This window comes from Cyprinus carpio, chromosome B24 (assembly GCF_018340385.1).
Source record: "Cyprinus carpio isolate SPL01 chromosome B24, ASM1834038v1, whole genome shotgun sequence".
NCBI lineage: Eukaryota > Metazoa > Chordata > Actinopteri > Cypriniformes > Cyprinidae > Cyprinus > Cyprinus carpio.
This window is the reverse complement of record NC_056620.1, coordinates 8,688,925-8,710,255: the sequence shown is the minus strand read 5'-3', so window position 1 is coordinate 8,710,255 and position 21,331 is coordinate 8,688,925. Positions and strand designations below refer to the sequence as shown.

The 21,331-nt window shown below is 34.1% G+C and overlaps 1 protein-coding gene across 1 annotated transcript in view; it reads right to left on the bottom strand.

Annotated features, from left to right (window-relative positions):
- The window catches only part of LOC109094102 (CYFIP-related Rac1 interactor B), a 53,776-nt gene that overhangs the window by 17,094 nt on the left and 15,351 nt on the right, over positions 1–21,331 (bottom strand). Inside the window, 1 exon segment of the mRNA XM_042751695.1 lies at positions 11,311–11,393. The gene's annotated coding sequence lies outside the window, so the exon portion shown is untranslated.

Below are 21,331 nucleotides of genomic sequence, written 5' to 3'. Positions count from 1 at the left end.
TATTAAAATTTTCAATTAAAAAGAAGAAAAATACATAAAACAAGAAATTCAAATTTTTATGCTTAATTTAGAAAAAAATGGATTTTAATGACAGCCATAAAATAAAAATAATTGTCAATGTATCATTGCACGGTATTTTAAATGCATTTAAGCCATTAACCAATTTAAGAGAAATTATAATATAATATAATATAATATAATATAATATAATATAATATAATATAATATAATATAATATAATATAATATAATATAATATAATATAAAACCGTGTTAGAGTAAAGCAAACAAGAGGGAAAGGGTCAATCTAGGCCATAACAACAGCAGCATACTACCCATGATTCCTGTGCCTCTGGCTGGAAGAGTGATGAGTGTAAGAATACACACATAAGCATACAGACGCCTAGATGTAGGTCACAGACATGAGTGTGTATGTGTGTGAATGGGTGTTATATAATCTAGCTGATGATCTAGCTGCAGATCTAGATAGCATGAGACAAACATTCACTCCTACAGTATATACTTTTCATCACAAGAAATGTTACAGTTAGTCAAGAAGTGATATTGGCAGTTGGTTTATGTAATTGGTTAGTATGTGAGGAGTCATACGAAGTACATTTTCTTAACCAACATCCAAGATTTAGGTTAAAAGTTTTAGGGAAAACTCATAATTAAATTTTTCAAAATGTAATTTCATTAAAAAAAAAAAAAAAAAAAAAAAAAAAAAATTAATACAGTGAAGTGCAATACAATTAATATTCTTGTGGTATACTGAGTTCTAAAGTTTTTTGCCTATTCCATTCTTTCGTAACAATAATGTCTTTGAGTCAGCTTACTTTTATTTAATTTATTAACTACTATATTAATAAATAAATAATTCAAATTAATATTATTATGTATATAACACTGATTATAATTTGATTAATTAAATGGCATATCATGTACTGCACTTAATTTCATTATTAAATGTGATTAAGTTTCAACTGATTTACAGCCCTAATAATAATTACAGGAAAATTATATTAAACTATCTTATTAAATTATATTATTTTTAGTTTAACATGGCACACCGCGTGACACAGCCGAAACGGCTTGAAATATCCTGTCAGCTATTTGTGTATGTCTGAACTGGGAACATGAGAGCTGGAGAGGGTGTATGCAGAGTGACAGGAGACAGGCTGCTGACAGGTGAAAAGTTGAGACATGAACAGGTAGACAGGTGAACAGAGAGTGTCTGGAAGCTGAGGCAAAGAGACAATGGGCGGGAGAGATTTGACGAGGAGTGACGTGGTGAGGTTGAAGTCAGGTGAGCGTCTGAGCTGGGACCATCTGTGTGCACAAGGGTCTCAATCAGGTACAGGGACCGTACATGAAAGTTGCTGACGGTAAACCAATGATCAAAAGCACTCTAACCCATAATGACAGAAGCAAGTCTCGCTCAAGCCAGCGTACTCTAACTGATGCAGACATTCACACTTTACAAAAGAGACATGGACACATGGTGAGGGGCAGTGACAGGTTAAAGCCACGCTGAGGATCATGTGGAGGTCAATGCTTAGCAAAGCTCAGGATTAGAGTTCAAGGTCAGTGGCGTGAATCGATTACCAAGCTCACAAAACAACTGCTGAAGTAGTGCAAAATAAAAAAAAATTGCTTCGGCTTGCTTGCAAAGGTGGCATTTGGTCCAAGTTTTTAGGTGTTCAAGAGGGAGTTACAGACTGTGTTTACTTTATGGACAATCAAAAACAACAAAACTACAAAAAAAAGCCCAGAGAAATCTGAAGCACCACGAAATTCTGTTTAATAAATTCAAAAGTCAAAAAAAAAAAAAAAATGCATTTCAATATTTTACAATATCACTGTTTTTACTGTATATTGATCTAATAAATGCAGCCATAGTAAGCATAAGAGAGGCCTTTCAAAATCATAAAAAAGCTTACTGACCTTAAGCTTTTGAACCTAGCAATGACCCACAATACCCTTCTATCCCTAGCAATGATTAAGTGAAAAACACTCAGAATACTTTAACAACCACAAATCAACATATTGTCAACGTTCTATTCGTACAAAAGAATGGATGGACGGACTGACAGACAGATAGTATAATAATGCTTTTTGCACTAGATTTACGGTTACTAGATTTATACTGATCTACTGTTGGAAAGTTACTTAGAATAAATGTGACCTGAATCCAAGTCATGCCAATGATGTACTGCTGCCAAGTGCGCCAACCCTAAATCCCACCCAGACCTCCCTCCAACCATTAGGGGGTCATTCCAAGGACGGCCATCTCAAAAATCCAATTTGACATGATCATATTTCTTAAAAAAAATACAAAAATGAAAGCTACCTGTGATACAAAACATTTATTATCATAAGGTTCAATGTCTTTTGCATTTATGTCATTATTATAGGAACAAACGTGATTGAGGTGTATGAATTAGGAACTAATAAGATCCCTTTATAAAAATGAAAAGAAAACAGTGAAAAGTGGAGAACATTTATCAAGGTCCTAATATCTCCTCATGACAACAACAAGCTATGTGGGCCAAACTGAGACAAGAGTAAAGATTATATTAAGAACAGTGCATTTGCCTCTCAGCTTCATTCACAGCAGTCCCAAAGGGTCCCTGTACGAGCTCTTTCCGACAGAGACAGACTCTGACCTGGTTGTGTTCTTTTCGAAGCCTCCTACTGGGAGATTGCGTGCTGGAGGAGAGGAGCTACGATGGGATTCTGGAGAAGGAGGGGGCAGAGGGGGGCTCATCTAAGCCCGCTGGGCACTTACGATTCACTACTGCATTGTGATTGGCTGCACGCAAGTTCTTTTGCACTCCACTGTATCCATGGAGTTGAAAAAACCTGGTTATACCAAAAACACACTGACAGCCAATCAGAAAGCGAATGGCGAGGCGGAGGGGAGGATGAGGGCACTGGAGCAGTAGTCCGACTTAAGAGCTTGTGTATGAATATATGAATAGCGATGAGGTAATGCACCAAAAATGCACAACTAGTGCAACAGCGACACGCTAATTAATCACGGAATTCTGCAAATAACTGACATTCCAGTCTTAGGATGCATAAATACATATGATCAATTGTATAAATTAACATGTTCAAATACTATTTATAATTATTATACTATTATATAGAATAATTGTTTGTAATATATTATATTGTGGAATAATATATGTGTAAATAATTGTATACAAATGATGATAATTTTATGTAATATAGAATGAATGTCATGAGAAGAATGAATGAATATTTTATATGGATTTAAAATAATTGCAGAATGAATTAGTATGTATATCTATCTATCTATCTATCTATATAATATATATAATATTATATACATATATATATATATATATATATATATATATATAAGGAATAGATATAACAACGCAACCCATAACTATCTGGATGTAAGGCATGCTGGAATTCTGCAGGAGCACTGCAGCATGGGAATCCACGTGTTTTGCTATACTACACTACTGCTGTGGCACCATAGGAAAAAAAACAACAACCTCTCCCCTCCCTGATTCCCTCCGTCACGTGGGCACAGCCGTGGAGTGGCTAACCAGCTGCCTCTGGCATTGAGGGGGAGGGGAGCGAGTGAATTAGTGTGTATTTTCATGTGCACGCTTATTTGAGTGAGTGGATGCAATAATCCAGTTACACATGTGGTGAAGTATGTGCGGAATTAAAGCTAATGTGAGAATATTGCCAGAAGAGCAACACTTAACATAGCAGCCTTGTCTAAAATCTAATTTACAGAGGCTTAGCCAATGATTTATACAATTCAGCCTTTACAATGCACATTTATTAACTATCATTTTCCAAATGCCAAGGGTGTGCCTGTGATATCTGTTAATGTATACAGAAGAATAATGTGTGTGTGCATGTGATACATCATGCAGTGTCACTCTTACGCAGCATCACTTACATCCTTGTCTGCAGTTTTAACTTGACCTAAATTTCCCGGGGCGTGCCGCCACATCGCATTAGCCAACTATAGTAGCTGTGTTCTGATTTCACCCCAGCCCTTTGAAACCCACCAAAATGAACAGAATATGGGGATGCAGATGCCCTTTATGCACCCCCAAAACTGGCATGACCTGCTCGACCAAATGCAAATGAGTGTTAAATGCGTTAAATAAAACGAAGGAATCAGAAGGGTGATAAAAGAGAGAAGAGGAAGCGTGCGTTTGTTTGTGATTTGTAGCTCCGCCCACACTGGCCACACTGGAGTAAACAGCCGGTTTAATGCCCCCTTCAAACATGTTGTGGCTAAAATCAAAACAAATTGCTGGATAAGCCAGTGAGGTTGCAGCGCATTTGTGGGATGTCAGCTATTGGTGCGTCCGGGTTGAGTCTAACTGCAACAAACAACTCTGTCAAATGACAACCGCAACATTTGTAGCTTTGAAGTCATCTGCACTGACAAACAGTGGCACGCAAACAGCACAGTGTTACTGGTGATCACTTACAATTGTTATCATTTAAAACATTTGCATAAGTCTCAAGTCGGTGGTGGTGTATGGTGATAACCGGAGAGGTTCAGAGAAGGATTTTTGGTTAATCTCTCATACAATAAGACCTCTTAGGCAGCACTGTACCTCTCACGATCAAAGCCAGAAACCATGGCAACCGAATATCATAAGCCAAAACAGGGTACCTCATCTGAAAATGTTGGGTTAAGGAATTTTAAGCCACCCTGTTCCAAATGTTGAAAGACTGTTTAATTGATGTCACTTCCATTTCTGAAACTGCTTTGATTAAGACAATCTTTCAAAAGTTATTTTCTGTAAAGTCAAGCATCAAATGAGTTACACCAAAAGAAAGAAAACAGAGACAGAACTTGATGCATTCCGCCTCGTAACACCCATGTCTGCTTTGGAAAACAACAGAATTGGAAAGAATTCATGTCACTTGGTGTCCTTCTTTCCCTGTCAAGGTCTTTAAGATCTGAGAATGTCATTTGGTACAAGACAAGCACAGGAAGTTTGGTCTCTGCATACAGACATTTTCAACATCTCTTGACATTACTTGACATTTAAAAAAAGAGCCAATGCTCGTTGCGGTTTCTTTCATTTTCTTAATTCAGAGTAAGTTTGTGGCAGTCAGGAGAGCTGTTAATGGTGAGTATGAGGGGTGGGGCACTGTCAAACTGAGATGGGATTTTTGGGGGTATGCATGGCACAAGGTGGATTTGTGCTTGTGTTTCTTTTTTAGGCACAGAGCTCCCTCTGCTGACAGCATGGAAGGTGTGTGCAGAGGGCCACTCCCTATTCTCTGGGTTAAAAAATGCACTCAAAAATCAATAAAAACTAAATAAAATAAAATAAAATAAAATAATAAAATAATAAAATAAAAAGGCCCCAGAATCCATGTGATCCTAAAAAGGACAAATGGTTTGGAAAATGTAAAGAAAAATTAAAAAAAAATATATATATATATATATAAATTGATGTATAAAAACATTTTTTAATATTTAATTTAATTAAATTTAAATTTTAAATTTTAATTTAATTTTAATACTTGCAATCTGAGATAGGCTCCAGCATCCTTGTCACCCTACAAACGCCAAGCAGTTGTGAAAACGGATGATAGAAAAAAAAACATAAAATAAAATAAAAAGCATTTCAGAAATGAAATATACTGTATATAGCAATTAATATTTTACATCCAGAAAATATCCAAAATCCCTATTATTGGAGAAACATAAATGCCATAGTGAGGTTAAAAACAGGTAAAGTAAAAAAAAAAAAGATTTAATTTTTTTTTTTTTCATTTTAAATATTACCCATGGGGAAATGAGTGGGTACATTGAGATCAGTAATAATGTATTAAGATCAACAAAGTAAGCTGTTTACCAGCACTGTTTTCACTACAGAGACTGAAGGATGGCTTTATAAAACTTTGTAAAAGACAGGTCGATGGAGAATGGTTTTGACATTTATACAGCAGAGGAATGACTCGTCTGTAAAATGCCTGTGGTATGCATGGGTGGGTGGTGAGTGCAGTGTATACATGACACACAGTAAATGAAAGGGGAGCTAACCCAATGAATATTTAACTAATCCTTCCACTCCCTTCAGCTGCATCAACATGTCTCTTAGAGCAGGCACTGACTGACTCACAAAACACACTGCCATCCGTCTCATGCTTAAAAGATATCTCAGATCTCTAGACAGTGGCTGTCTGCTCTCTCAACACCAATTTACCTTGTGTCCTCATGTCTTAAAAGGCCAATTGTAGCTAAAGATCCATGAAAAAGTAAAACACAAGTCCATCCACATTCAAACTGTAATATGTATATTTAGCTTTGATGTCATTTAGTTATCTGCTACATGGTAATTTATTAATTGGGGGGAAAATAACAATTATTTATTTATATTTATTCTCATCATAAATTTAGGTGCCTTCCCCTGAATCACCATATTTCTCGCATCTGACATAAGAACTAATGCCTTCAAGATCCTCAGACCAGCAACATCCATACAGTGATTCAGATCTGATTCAGTCCAGTCTATCTATCAGACAATATTTGTTCAGAAATGAACGTATACCATCATGAAACGCATTCACAACTTTGACAATGATAATAACTTTGCAAATGGTGCCACCTGCTGTACAAAATAAGCAATCACTTTAATACGACTCAACATCACCAAAGTATAATACACAAAATATGCATTACATCAACCAATACTGATAAAAATAAACATAGATAGATAGATAGATAGATAGATAGATAGATAGATAGATAGATAGATAGATAGATAGATACTATATATACATATACATATACATATATAGATAGATAGATAGATAGATACATACTACTATATATACATATACATACATTACATATATACATATACATATACATATATATACATATACATATATATACATACATATATACATATATATATATATATATATATATATATATACATATATATATATATATATATATACATATATATATATACATACATCATATATATATATATACATATATACATATATCATATATAATATATATACATATATACATATATATATATATATATATATATATATATATATATAATAAATATATATATATATATATATATATAGTATGGTAGGTAGGTAGGTAGGTAGGTAGATATAATAGACTACTTTTTGATTACTTTTAGATTACTTCTGACTAACATGTTTATCACATTGATTTAAACAGTATAATACTGTACCATGCTGACATAAAAATACAACAAGAATTAAAATATATTCCATTCGTTGTTATTAAAATCATGACGTGCATTAAACTTTACATCAATGTTTCCCAAACTGGCATCTGTAAAGAAACTGCAGGGGGTTTGTTAGTTTAATAAAAAAAAAAAAAAAAAAAAAAATAATAATAATTAATTAAATCATAAAAAAATGGAGAATTCAAATAAATAATTTTAAAACAACAATCACAATAAAACACTTACTAAAAATCATGAAATATTCTATTTGTTTACCTGCATGTCATGTGAAAATAAACCAATGTCAAAGAACCTTGAACATGCAAAAGTGTTATTATTAACTTATTACTTTAAAATCTCAGGGGGACTTCAAGTTAATATATTAGATAAAAGAGGTTTAGCTGGCAAAAAAGTGTGAGGATTCTTGCTTTACTTGAAAAGAAAAATCATGTGATTTGTGCATTTTAATGTTTGAAAGACAAAAGCCTTCTTAAGACAAAGACTTGTGTGAATATTTAATCATGTAATCAATAAAAAAAGTAACTGTAGTCTTATTTCAAGTATTTTAAAATGCATATATAATATAATAAATATAATATAATCAAACAAGTACATAATTTTTGGAATCTGATTATGTAACACATAATCAGTTACTACCCAGCACTGTTTGTCTTTGTCTTTTGTAACTAATAGTCTTCTATTATCCTGAGATAACAGAAGAAGCCGAGGAAAAGCAGAAGATGAATTGACGTTCATAAACAAAATAAAAAATAAAAAATAAATAATAATGAGGAGTGTTTATTGAATGATCTTATTTACATATCTTTGACTGACCAGCACTTTACTCACCAAGGTTGCATTTACTAAATCAAAAATACAGTAAAACAGTAATATAACAATTTAAAAACAACTGGTTTCTATCTCAACATGTAATTTATTCCTGTATTTAATTTATTCCTGTAGCCATTGCTCTGATCTTCAGTGTCACATGATTCTTCAGAGATAATTTCGTTTTATCACCAACATTAAAAACAAAAAACAAAAAAAACAAAAAACAGGTGTGCTGCTTAAATTTTTTTATTTACTTGTTACTTAATTTTATGTTATTTTGGGATTCATTAATGAACAGAAAATTCAAAAGAATGGTATTTATTTAAAATTACTGTCATTACTGTCATTTTTGATCAATGCATCCGCGCTGAAAATAAATTATTTCAAACAACTTTTCCATGACCTTTATTCCAGGCTTTTGAAATTCTCTGGACTGTAGGAATGCTGGTCAACGCATCAGTGTAGTTATAACCAGAATTAGTATTCACATGAGAAAAGAGGATTGTTTTTCAGTTTAAATAATTTTTTTAATAACCAGTTATCCAGTAACTCCTCTCCAGACAAAATGCAGAATACAACAAAATGTTCTGAAGCTTTGAACAGTCATTCTAACTGATACTTCCAGACAATAATCAGGCATTAATCATACAGTTATTCCAACAACAAATAGCTCAGAGCAATCATGTAAAACCCATTAAAGTAGTGAATCCTCTTGTAGAGGCAGTTTTCAAGATTACCAGACAGTGGCAGCATTGGCTGATATGCAGGGGGAGGGGCTGACACTGTTAAAGATGACCTCAGGCTCCACTGCTTGACACACATAATCCATCCTTGCCTTGTGAAAGTACAAGGCATTTTCATTGGCTCCCAGCCACAAGATTTGGAACAATCCAAATGCATCTCCTGTACTGCACAACATCAATACCTGGCATAATGAAACCGTGTGCATGTTGATTTATTTCACGCACTAGGTTTCCTCTTACAGATAGCTGTCAGATGTAAAGGGTGTGTTCAGCTTGTCAAGTTATCCATGGAAACAAAAGCAAAAATAAATATGGGAGGTTAGGGGCGGGAAATAATAAAAAATGATGAAAATCAAATAAATTGGTGGAAAAAGACGTAAGCAAAAAAGTCCGTAGGGTGGAGGTGTGTCGTCATGTAAAGGACAAATGCTGTACAGGGAAATTTACAGCACAATTAAGCACAACAAGACCCAAATCACATTGTTAAAAAACTGATACTGGGTTATGTACAGTATTAACTACAGAAACTGAAATGGAAGCTTCAAGCAGAAAAGGCCCTAATATTCCCCCTTTTTATCAAAGCATTCTAAGCATTCCTGCCCATCTGACTCAAGACGCACACATTCAGTACCCACTGCACGCTCTGAGAGGAAACACACAACAGCTATTTGCTTGGCTTTACACTCCCCTCCATCATGCATATAAATAATGGGGCCACCTTCTGCAAACTCTGACCCTTTGATTACATAAGACACCATCCTAGAGGAACAGGAAGCTGCATTACTTAAACCCTCTTTATGTCCCACAATGCCGTTCACTTCCGCAGTAACCATGTTACACAATCTGGGCTCACATCTCTGCAGGATAAAATGCAAAGCAAGACGTTTTCTCTTTTTAACTTCATTTAAAACATTGTTATGGTATTTTAGCATAATTTACATACTAATATAGGTTTTTATATTTGGAATTGATTTTTATATTTTATATATTATTTCGAATTGAGTTATTATTTTTGAATTTCCTGTTTTCATTTTGTCATTTCTAGTAACTGTTTAAATATTTTTAATTGTTATTTCATAAAACATGTTGTTTTTGTTTTTCCTCTCCGTTTTAGTTATTTTTGTATATTATCAAATGAATGAGAAATGTTGCTAAGGCAACTAAATGAAAATAAGTTTAAGTACATTTATTTTATTTCAGTCAACGTTTATATAATTTTTAGTAATGACAATGTTTCTTTTTATGGTTTTAGTTTTAGTTAACTATAATAACCCTGGCTTGAAACAACATTGACAGAACTACATATGTCATCAACTGCTGGGAAAACAGCACTGCTTTCTCAGATCTATCTCAGACTATAAAATTGAGGATGATCAGGTATAAGTGTACAAATTCGAAACTAAAAAAAATACTGCATCAAGTAAATCAAAAAACAATAAACAAACAAAATTGTTTGGTGTTTGTGTCTGAGGCTTAAACAAAAGAATTCAAAGCTTATCTCAACGTTCAAACCAATCGCAAATGCTAAGACGGATGATAAACACAAAGACTGCTTTGCACCTGCAACACATCAACAGCCATAAGGGCAGGAAGACTCCACATACCAGAAAACACTGAACCAAGAATGTCCCACACCCCAATCCAGCAGCTCAGAGCAGAATCCCACAAGCGCTTGAGCTCACCAGCACACCCAGATTGCTGCACTGACAAGAGAATCATTGGTAAGATATTAGGGGAATGCAAAAAACAAAAAAAACAAAAGGAAGTGGTTTTGGACAACTGGACTACGGTGACATTCTGATGTGAAAGTTTTGGAAGTCTGCAATTCACTCACTGAATACATTTAACAATAAAAACTTTCAAATGTAATTCTGCGAATAGACACTTTTCATTCATTTTCACATTTTATTTTAATCATGACAGCCATTATCGACTGTTTCATTATGCAGGAGCAGTTTTTACCACTTTATCTTGAATTTGTATGGCATTTTTATTTATTCTGGTGCCATTTTTGCTACAAGCCCCCATTAATTTTCCAACCCTGGTAAGTATACTTATAATGTAATGAAAGATTTCTATTTCATCAAAGAACCTTGAAGAAAAATAAAAAATTACAAAAATATTAAGCAGCACAAATAAATAGATAAGAAATGCTTCTTGAGCTCCAAATCAGCTTTGGCATCACAGGAATAAATGATATTCTAAAACATTAAAATAGAAAAAAATTTTTTTTCCAAAATATACAGGGGAAAAATAATAATAAATTTCATGATATGACCTATTTAAATTAGTTCTGGTAGCATAGTTACATGTTGACTTGCAGAAGAACTGACTTCTTAGGCTAACTGTCCTTGAAAAATTATTATTAATACACAAGTTTTAATAAAACAATGACTTTAATAAAACAGTTCATACAGTAAAACAACTAGTTTTAGTTTTTAAACAACTAACAGTTATAGAAATAGAGCTGTGATTGTGTGTGGAGATGCTTACCAGCAGAAAAGCAAAGGAGGTGACAGAAGGGAGGCCTATCCAGGCACTCACCAAGGTCGCAATCCTACAGAAATACTAACAATCTGAAAAAAGAGAGAAGAGAAAGAGTTTATTACAACAACTCAAAATAAGAAAATGTAAAATGTGATATCACTGATTGCGTGTGCTTTTAAACAGCATTTCCCTTTTTCAATTCCTCTACACATTTATCTTTAAAAAGTCTTTCTCCCCATAATTTCACAATTCAAATTCCAGAAATAAGCTTTAACACACTAAAGCCTTCAAGACTAATGCATTCTCACAATGTCATCACTCAGTGCATGTTAAGTTCCTAAATTCAAACTTGCTTCAGACTTCCTTCGGTTTCATGTGGGCCTGTAATACCACACTGCACACTAACCTGAATCGTTTGTCCATTACCACAGAAACAAACAGTGTGTCATAGTCATCAAAACAACTACTGTGCAAAACTTTGGTCTAATGGATGCAGTGCCTCAATCCATCGTAAAACCATAACAGGCTCGAGCCTGCAGATGTGTGGTTTGATCGGGGCAGAGGATGTGCTAGTTTTGAGGTTATTATGTTCTTAATATTTAAGATGACTTTTGCCCCCTCTTCATCTAATGCCTTTAGGCTGTAAAACTGCCCCGGTGGTAAAGCATTGGGAGGTGCTCTGGCCACTTCCTCTTGTGCAACACTTCCTCCCATTCACAGCAGACTTCAGCTTTCCATTGTGCTTGCTGGCTTCACCCTCACCTCATGTCAGTATAGACCATTTAGTGCTGATTTTTTACATTTACATTTATGCATTTAGCAGACACTTTTATCCAAAGCGACTTACAGTGCATTCAGGCTATACATTTTTTTTTACCAGTGTGTTCCCTGGGAATTGAACCCATGACCTTTTGCTTTGCTAACGCAATTCTCTACCATTGAGCCACAGGAACATGCATAACAATACAACCCATAACCCTACTAAACGTCAGTGCGTAACACTTCTGCATTGTTTGTGCTATGAACATGAATGATGCCTCAGATCAAGCTTGTTGAGGAGAGTTTTTTACTTTTATCTTTATTTTATTTGATTTTGGCATGGCAGACACATTCATATTAATTTAATAACGATAGATATGTTTCTCATGTCTGTGAGGCAAGTAGCTCAGACACATTTGAGTTGGCAGACTGAGAGACTGAGATGGCAGGAAGTACACGCCTAGTTTTCTTTATTTTACAAAAGCACAATGTTTTGTTAATATTGTGTGTGAACAAATAATAAAAAAAAACATTAAATAGACTTCCATATTTGAGCTCAGATTATAAAAAGTAAAAATATTATATTATAATACTTGATGTCTTAACAAATTGATGTGTTTGTTACTACATGCCTCCTGTAATTTCAAGTCAATCAGAGATTAATGTTTAGACTTTTGCATATTATATCCTGGAACTTGGATGTGGGAAATAATTACAGTTAGATCCAAAAGATAGTTTTAGCAACACAGCGCAGATGCTACAGAACACAGTTAGCTGACTAGCTGTATAAGACTGTGTGCTACGCTAATATATTACTTCACAGGTATTACTGGCTCGTACTTTTAAACCCATAATATTATAAATTGACAGTTTATAGCTGGTCTGTGGTTTTACACTGCTATAATGTTTTAAAGATTTCATATTATTGTAAGGTGAGCTTAAAAGGTACACTACTAGGAAAATCACAGCTTCAGTTTGACATCAATAACAAAAAGTATAATTTCATAGATATTGTTAATAATAGTTGTTCATAAAATATGTATGAACTTAATACATGACCTAGATTATTTATTTAGCTAAATCTTGTCAAATTAATAGATATTACATGAAATTTATTAAAAATTGTTGCAGCTCCCATTAAGCTTAGTGTGCTCTCTTTAAGCTCTTCCACAATGAACATCAATGTAAATACTTCATAAACAGACTATAAATATTAAGTGATGGTTCCCACTTCAAGTTAAGTTAATTGATTTTCTATAGATTCTGTCAACTCAAATCTGCAGACTGGCTCTGACCTTTGGCAACTACTGTGAACTTCAGACTGTAATTCGGTTGAAAATCAAGGCAAAAATTGTGTGAATGAAATGTTGTATTGCTTTGTTTTATTTGATTTTTGAATTTGTGTTACTTAGCTAAACATGGACTAGTCTAAATGTTGCAATGTGCTTAAATGACACTGCACTAGTATGAATATTTAACTGATCAAATTGAATGCCTTGTTGCTTGATTTTAGTGTTGTTTTTTTTTTTTTTGTGATGACTTTGTAACTTCAAAAAAATATTTTTTCAATTATTCTTTAAAAAGATTTTTTAATAAAACATGATGTGAGATTAATATAAAACCTATTAACATAAACTATAAAAACATGTACCCATTAAGCACAGCCAGACTTTTTTCATTTAATGATGTATATCTTAATTAAAATTCTTTCGTCATTTAAAATAAAATTCCTTTTTTTGTGTGAGAGATTAATCTTTTATTTTAATAACTTTTTGTACTGAAAACAATATCTTGTGCACTAAAAATGTCTCAATGTAGATTTTGGTGAGCTTAATAGGTACATTTACCCTATTACTCTTAACTGTGTGAGCGAAACTGATGGCATATTTGAAGTTGTTTCCGTTATTCTCAGAAAAAAAAGCAAATTTCTCAATATCATGCAGTAAGCTCCACCAAGAAGACTTTAACAACCATCCAAAACTAGGGCTGGACCAGAATATTCGATTATTTGAATATTCGTTTGGTGGGTGGGCATTCGAATTTCAATTTTGAGATTTGAATATTCTTTTCTTTTTTTGAACACCTGCCATCCCCCGCGATACGATTCTCATTTGCGCTTGAATATTTATGGTTCTAAGAACTGTCAGATACGGTTACAGTTATATTGCCACGTGAGCCTGGTACAGCGCGGCATGATTACAAACCGTCTTAGGCCCGGAATCCTCAGCACGATTAGACAACCCTGCTGAGCTGTGCTGTTAGAGTGCATGTGTGTGATGTCACCACTCTGTTGCATGGCTACCAGTTACTCCATAGCTAGCTAAGCGGAAGCACACTATTTGATCAAACAGCCAAGTAAACAGCTACGCTACATCCAATATAAAAAAGAAAAATATGTCTGATACAGTTTGGTCTCTGGAGGAAACATTTGTGCTTATTGATATTATACCTGTCCTCGCCTTCTGTTTATTTTATTTTTCACGTCAAGAGTTGTGTAATTTTTTTCTGTTATTTAATGTAGTAAATGTCAGATAAAAAAAAAGGAGTCCCAAAAACAGAAATATCTTATCATTGTCTAAATCGCTGTTTATATTACACTTGCACTACCAAGGCAACGACTGACGCATTTGTATTGCATTCCAAAGAGCTCCATTATCAGCACCACAGTGGAAAATGAAACCGGATCCGTGCTGACTTGCCCGGATCAGCACGGAATGGAACAGTTAAGCAAAAAGAACCGTTCAGCCCGAGAGTGGAAAAGTGGCTTATGAATCACCCATGAGTGAACGTCATGAACGTCATGATTCAGTTCATGGAAGAGAAGACAAAAATGCAGAAGACCTCAGCTGTGTGGGAGCACTTTAAATACAGAAATTACAATACAAAGGCAGTGTGCCAGATATGCGATTTGAAACTGGCCTACCACAACAGCACATCAAGTTTGAAAAATCTGAGTTCTGTAAGTAGTATCGCTATGCCTAATATATTGTAATATACTGTTAGAGTCATGGTTTCGGTATGGTTCGGTATGTGCTGTGTTATACTTTCAAATAAAAATAAAGAAAATAAGAATATTCTATACAACTACAAGCAACAGCACAAATAAATACAAAAGAGTAAAGATACAAATAAAATAAACAGTGATTTTCAGTTTTTTTTTTTTTAGGTAGGTCTAGCATTAGATTTTAGATACAATAAAGGAATAAAGTAATCAAATGTAATACAGCATTGCATATTTGACTGTATAAATGAAAGATTAATCTTTATTAAAGTTACAAAAGCTATTCAATCAAAAGCAGTAAATGATTTATTTGTTGTTGCTGTTCGATTAATATTAAGACTGTAACTTTAAGATAATGCACAGATCCATTGCACTGATCCAGTACGTTCAGCTGGCTACTGTATGTCTGCTATAGGATACTTACCAAGACAGACATTTTGACATAATTTTTATTTGAATTTGTCCATTCAAACACAATACTTCAGATATAGTTTAATATTTGCGCGTGTTCCGGGACATGGGTTTGCGTGCTTTGGATGAGTGCATGCACGAATCTTCTCACTTAAATGTTTAAACTGGCAAAACTTAAATGAAGTTAGTTTTAACACAGAAATCAACGTGTGCTGTTCAGGCCTCTCCTGTGCGCCCGGGTGATAAAGAAAATAAATGACTGCTCATATTCCAGCATACAGCAATCGCATTGAACAAGTGTGAAGGTTTGTCCAGGTTGTTGCGAACCATCCCACCCCTAATAAAAAAACGTGTACTTAATTTGCTTGGAAAATACGGCAGTCATAAAAAAACTTACAGCAGCCCAGCTTAATAATAATTTGTCTATTAAAAGTATTGCTCTTAACAGACCTGCGTGTTTTGTATCACTAGTGCAGTGTCCATTCTCGGAGCATATAAGCAAAAAGCTCTAAAAGTACAAATAAGAAATCGTTAACTAACTTCCTAATTATCCTTAGTTCCTATTGCAAGCTTTTTTTTTAATTAATTGTATTCATAATTGTAATGCAATATAAAATGGCAATTCAGTTTTACTGTAGTTCAGCAGGACACTAAAGTCAACCCAATGCTAAATTAATCAAAACCACTTGCTCCATGCCATATTCACATGGGATAGTTTACCCAAAAATTATTATTCTGTCATCATTTACTCACCCTCGTGCCGTTCCAAATAAGACTTTTGTTCATCTTTGTAACAAAAAGATAAATATTTTTAATAAACCTAGAAGATTTCTGTCCCTCTATTCATGAAGGCAAAAAAGTTATACAGATTTGGAATGACTTAAAAGGTGGGTGATTAATGAAAGAACATTCATTGTTGAGTAACTTCCCCCAAATCTGAATCAATTCTGAGCAGGAAAACATAACAGGAATTGACTCAGGGCTTTCTAAAAATGCTTGACAAACTAGCAAACTGCAAATTCCTGACTGTGTGTAATGTTACTCTTTGTAAAATACACTTAGCTTGACAGATTTATGTCAGAAGGTCAGATAACAAAGGCAGTTAAAACTCTGCTTGAACAAGTGTCACATTTCCTTGGGAGATGACATCATTTCATCCCTCCTCAAACACATCAAAGGTGACTTTAAAGCTGCCAGAGATGTTGCAAAAACGGCCATTTGCTTGTTTCAAAATCTTAAGTCAATCTAACAATAATCCCCAACAGCAAACCTAATGAAATGCAGAAAATTGCTTAATTTAGATCCAACATTGAGAAAACACAACAGCGAGCAGATCAAAAAAAGTATGCCTGACCAACCATAGCATTGCTAAGATGCTTTATATTTTGGCAACAAACCATTACCATTGCCAAACAAAATCATTACAGGATAACACACGATTCTGTCACGTGCAGACAAAGAGACGGATATCTTCACAGCAGCAGAGGACGTTTTTATCTAACAGTTCCAAATCTGGTCTCTACACATACGCATTCTCTGCTACAATCAATACAATGCAACCAACAGAACACTGTTTGGCCCATTAAATTACACAGATCATTCATTTAGTCCAGCTTTAAACCAATCTAATTACAGTTTTTCTAAAAAAAAAAAAAAAAAAAAAAAAGTGATTTTTGCTTGTGATTTAAAACACAACTTTAAAAATCCAGGTTTTGTTGGTAGGGCTGCACAATTTAGCCAACTTTGTGATTATATATCAATATGTCTGGCTATAATAATAATAATAAAATTACAATACTATGTCTGGCTGTTTTAATTTCTTAATTATAAACCATCAAACTTTTATTTCAAGGGAAGGACGCAGTAGGCCCTTCAAGCTTCTCTCAATACAAGTATAGGAGGGTGGTTGGTGCATGCTTTATTCCCAAATGCTTGTTAAAATGACAAATTTAGAGCAACACAGAGATTGAGTTTGTGTGGAGCAGCATTTACTATGAACCGAGCCGCTCTAAAATGTTGCAAACATGTAAGAATACAGTGCCATGAATTACTCTGAAACACACAGTGCATATATCTAATTGAACCATGTGAAGAGAGGGGCAGGGCCGAGAGCCATGGGAACGGAGCGAGGCCGATGGAGTAAATGTTAATGCACCACACCTGCGCCACTCACCGGTCTCGAGTTCCACTGAGGAGAACTGAAAGGATAAAAGGAGGAGTGACGACAGTGTTGGACGAGAGAGTACCATGCCTGGACTTTATTTTGTGTTTTGTGTGTGGCAGTCGTCCACGACTGCCTGCCTCTTTACTTTCATTTTGTGTTTATTTTATTATTAAAGTTTTGTTTAAATGTTTGCCGGTTCCCGCCTTCTTCTTTCCGTGACTATGAACATTTGTTACAAACTACACCCTGTGCGATTTGACAATTAAACAATGCCATTTTACGATTTATGGTTTTATTAGTTGATTAGTTGTGTAGCCTTAGTAAAATGCCTCAAAAATCTGGATGCAGATGAACAGCACATAGGCTACTTTGCATGCATGGATAACTACGTGGGAAAGTCTGTGAGGCTTATCTTATAGACTTTTTTAACAAAAATGCCAAGTTGGCACATTGGGTGTGTTGGTTAAGTTTAATGGGCCTGTGCTGTCGGAAACACAGTCTATCCTAACAAAAACACATTAAGGTTGTTATACATTAACCTTGCCTTCATGCTTCCATACTCCGAGGTGAGGAAATGGGCTTCTAAATATATGCTGTGGCATACAAGTTGACCAAGGTTTCTGTTGCTGAGATCTAGTTCATTTTATCTAATCCACCTGGTAGGATCTTAAAAAGATTAAAAAAGATGCCTTATTATGAACTATTCAACGAATGCATTGTGAACAAAATTGCACTGAAAAGGCTGCATTTAGACAGCAAGAAGCTGGAGACACACGTATGAATCCTCAACTACGTTTAACAAGCCTGTTGATGTTCAGTGGCCTAAATTGTAACAGATAAGCCAGGCATCCAGCACAATCCAAATATTATCCAACATCTGTTCAGAATTCCTAAAAATGTTGATGTAGAACAGCAGCAAAATCCAGCAAAATCCAGCGCTGCAGTCACTGCAATTAGCAGTATATATATATATTTATATATAAATATATATATTTATATATATTTATTTATATGTATATATATATATATATATATATATATATATATATATATATATATATATATATATATATATATATATATATATATATATACTATATATATATATATATACATATATATATATACATACATACTACGTATATACGTATATACGTATATATATACATACGTATACATATAAATATATATATATATATATATATATATATATATATATATATATATATGTTATATATATATACGTATATACGTATGTATGTATGTATGTATATATATATATATATATATATATATATATACATACATATATATATATATATATACATACATACACATACATATATATATATATATATATATATATATATATATATATATATATATATATATATATACAATGCTAATAAATCAAACTAACAATGAACAATTCTTACTCTTAATGTTAATATATAAATGCTGTAACCTAATGTTCAGTGGACGAGTAGTTCACTTTTGCACTTCAGCAGACAAAAACACAAAGAATTATATCAAAATGCCCATTTTTGGCAAGTGACCTCATCTTAAATTAGTTTAAAAGTCCTAAATAAACATAAAGAGTTGGACGTGTCAAATCAGTGTCATGTGCATCAGGTTTTAAAAAGACAGCAATACTTTTAGAATGAAACCTGCTACTGTATGTCAGGTCCTCAGTCAAAGAGAAATCACTCACTGCTCTTTCCTGATTAACATTTTGTCCCTGATTAAATTCTGAATAAAGATTATTATTCTATTTTCAATTTATAGTTTTTGCATATACAATTTATAGTTTATGAAGATTGCTTTAAGTTCACTTAAATTAAAAGTTATATTTTTCTAAGCCTATTATAAGTTAAAAATAATGGATTTCAATTATTAGACTGTAATGCTGAACAGCTATAATTACTGGCTAAAAATGAGGCGAAAATGCATTTAATAAAGACATCAGTAGCAGTGTTAGTATCAATGATACTGGCCTTCAATAATAATAGGCTGCTTAGTATAAAGATGCTATTAAACATAAAAATACCATCTTTATGTTGTTTCTAAATTAATTTGGAGATTCAATGCAACATTGTGACAATATAAATATATATTAATATGTGATTAATCACAGAAAATTGTGATTAATTTGTTGTTTTTTTAATGACAAAACTAATTAAATTATATACCTATAGACAAATTAATTATCATTAATTTTAACCCTAAAATGTCACATTATTAAGGTAAAATGCATGCAAATAGTGTTCATGTCTAAGCACCGACCATTTCAAATACAGTGTTCTTTTTTTTTTTTTACATCATGAGACTCAGTGTTATGCCAGCATACTAAATGAATCATCTCCATTATTGCATAAGCTCATTACTGTGGATGACTTTATAATCATCATCATCACTTGATCGAGCCTGGGAATGCTGCGTTACTATGGCAGCAGCTGAGATTCTGACACCCTGAAGGCCTAATGAGAATTCAGAACTCAGAAACACGGAACACGGTACTTGGAACATCACCAAGGCAACAGCTTGCTGCAAGGGGCTGGAGCTCTGGGAGAGGACTGGAATCACGAAGCTCTTCTAGGGCTGTGACTGTCGCCGTGACAACCGCGTCCAAGTCTGCCTCCCAGTACATTTTTTTATGCCCTTCACTCGCAAACACCACTCTATCACGTTTACTAGCACCAAAAACAACGAATACACTACATTATGATGCACTACTGGCAGAACCCTTGGAATGGGCTAAATTTGGAATGGGCTCTTAGATCACTTAGAACCTGCTATTGAGTTGGTTTATTGTTTACATTTTTCCCCATTACGAATTTGTTTGGTGCAGCATTCTGTATGTATATAGGTATGCTTAGGCTGTTATAAATGTAAAAAAATCATTTAGATATTATAGAGTTGTTTGGGGTGGGGATAAATTAAACGCGATCTGCGATGATGTCACAATCGTGGTGCATTGTGGTCTATGCAGCAGCCTGACATGTAAATATGAAGCAGACTCACTCCCTCGGTCAAAATCAAGGGGTCGATGGTCTGTCCATATAAACTTCCCTCGTTCACTTCATGAAGTGGAATGCACTTCAAAGTATATGAAGTCATGCAGACCGGAGATCTCCAAAAAGGGGTGGGGTCTCTTCGTGCAAAGACTTTCACCAGTGGCTCTGGCTTCAGCCAATTGTTATTGACTTACATTTCAAAATAAAACATTATAAATTAAACATTGTTTCTAGTTGATCTAAAATAAAATATTCTATATAAATAAATATGCTCCATGAGAGCAGAGCTCAAAGCTTGTGGCCAGTGTTGTTCAGACCGGAGTTTGAACCTCTACTTAGGAACTACCCACGAGCCATCCCAGCGCAGACCAGGGGAAGGATTTTAGCCAATGGGGGCGTCCCGGGGCACGAAATTTGGTCCGGTTGGGGAGTTACAGAATGGCCCAGCTCGGAGATCTCATATCGCATTATCTTATTAACTGAATGAATGAATGGATGCATTTATATATTTATATATCTTCTGAACTGCAACTTTCTTTACCACGCTATTCAGCGCCAATCCCGGCATGCAGTCAGTTTTACTGGTTAAGGTTAGGGTCAGGTGTGGGGTAGGTTTAGGGGTAAGTATTTTTTGTAGCATAGTATAGGAAATCAACACTGTGATTGACTCAACCAATA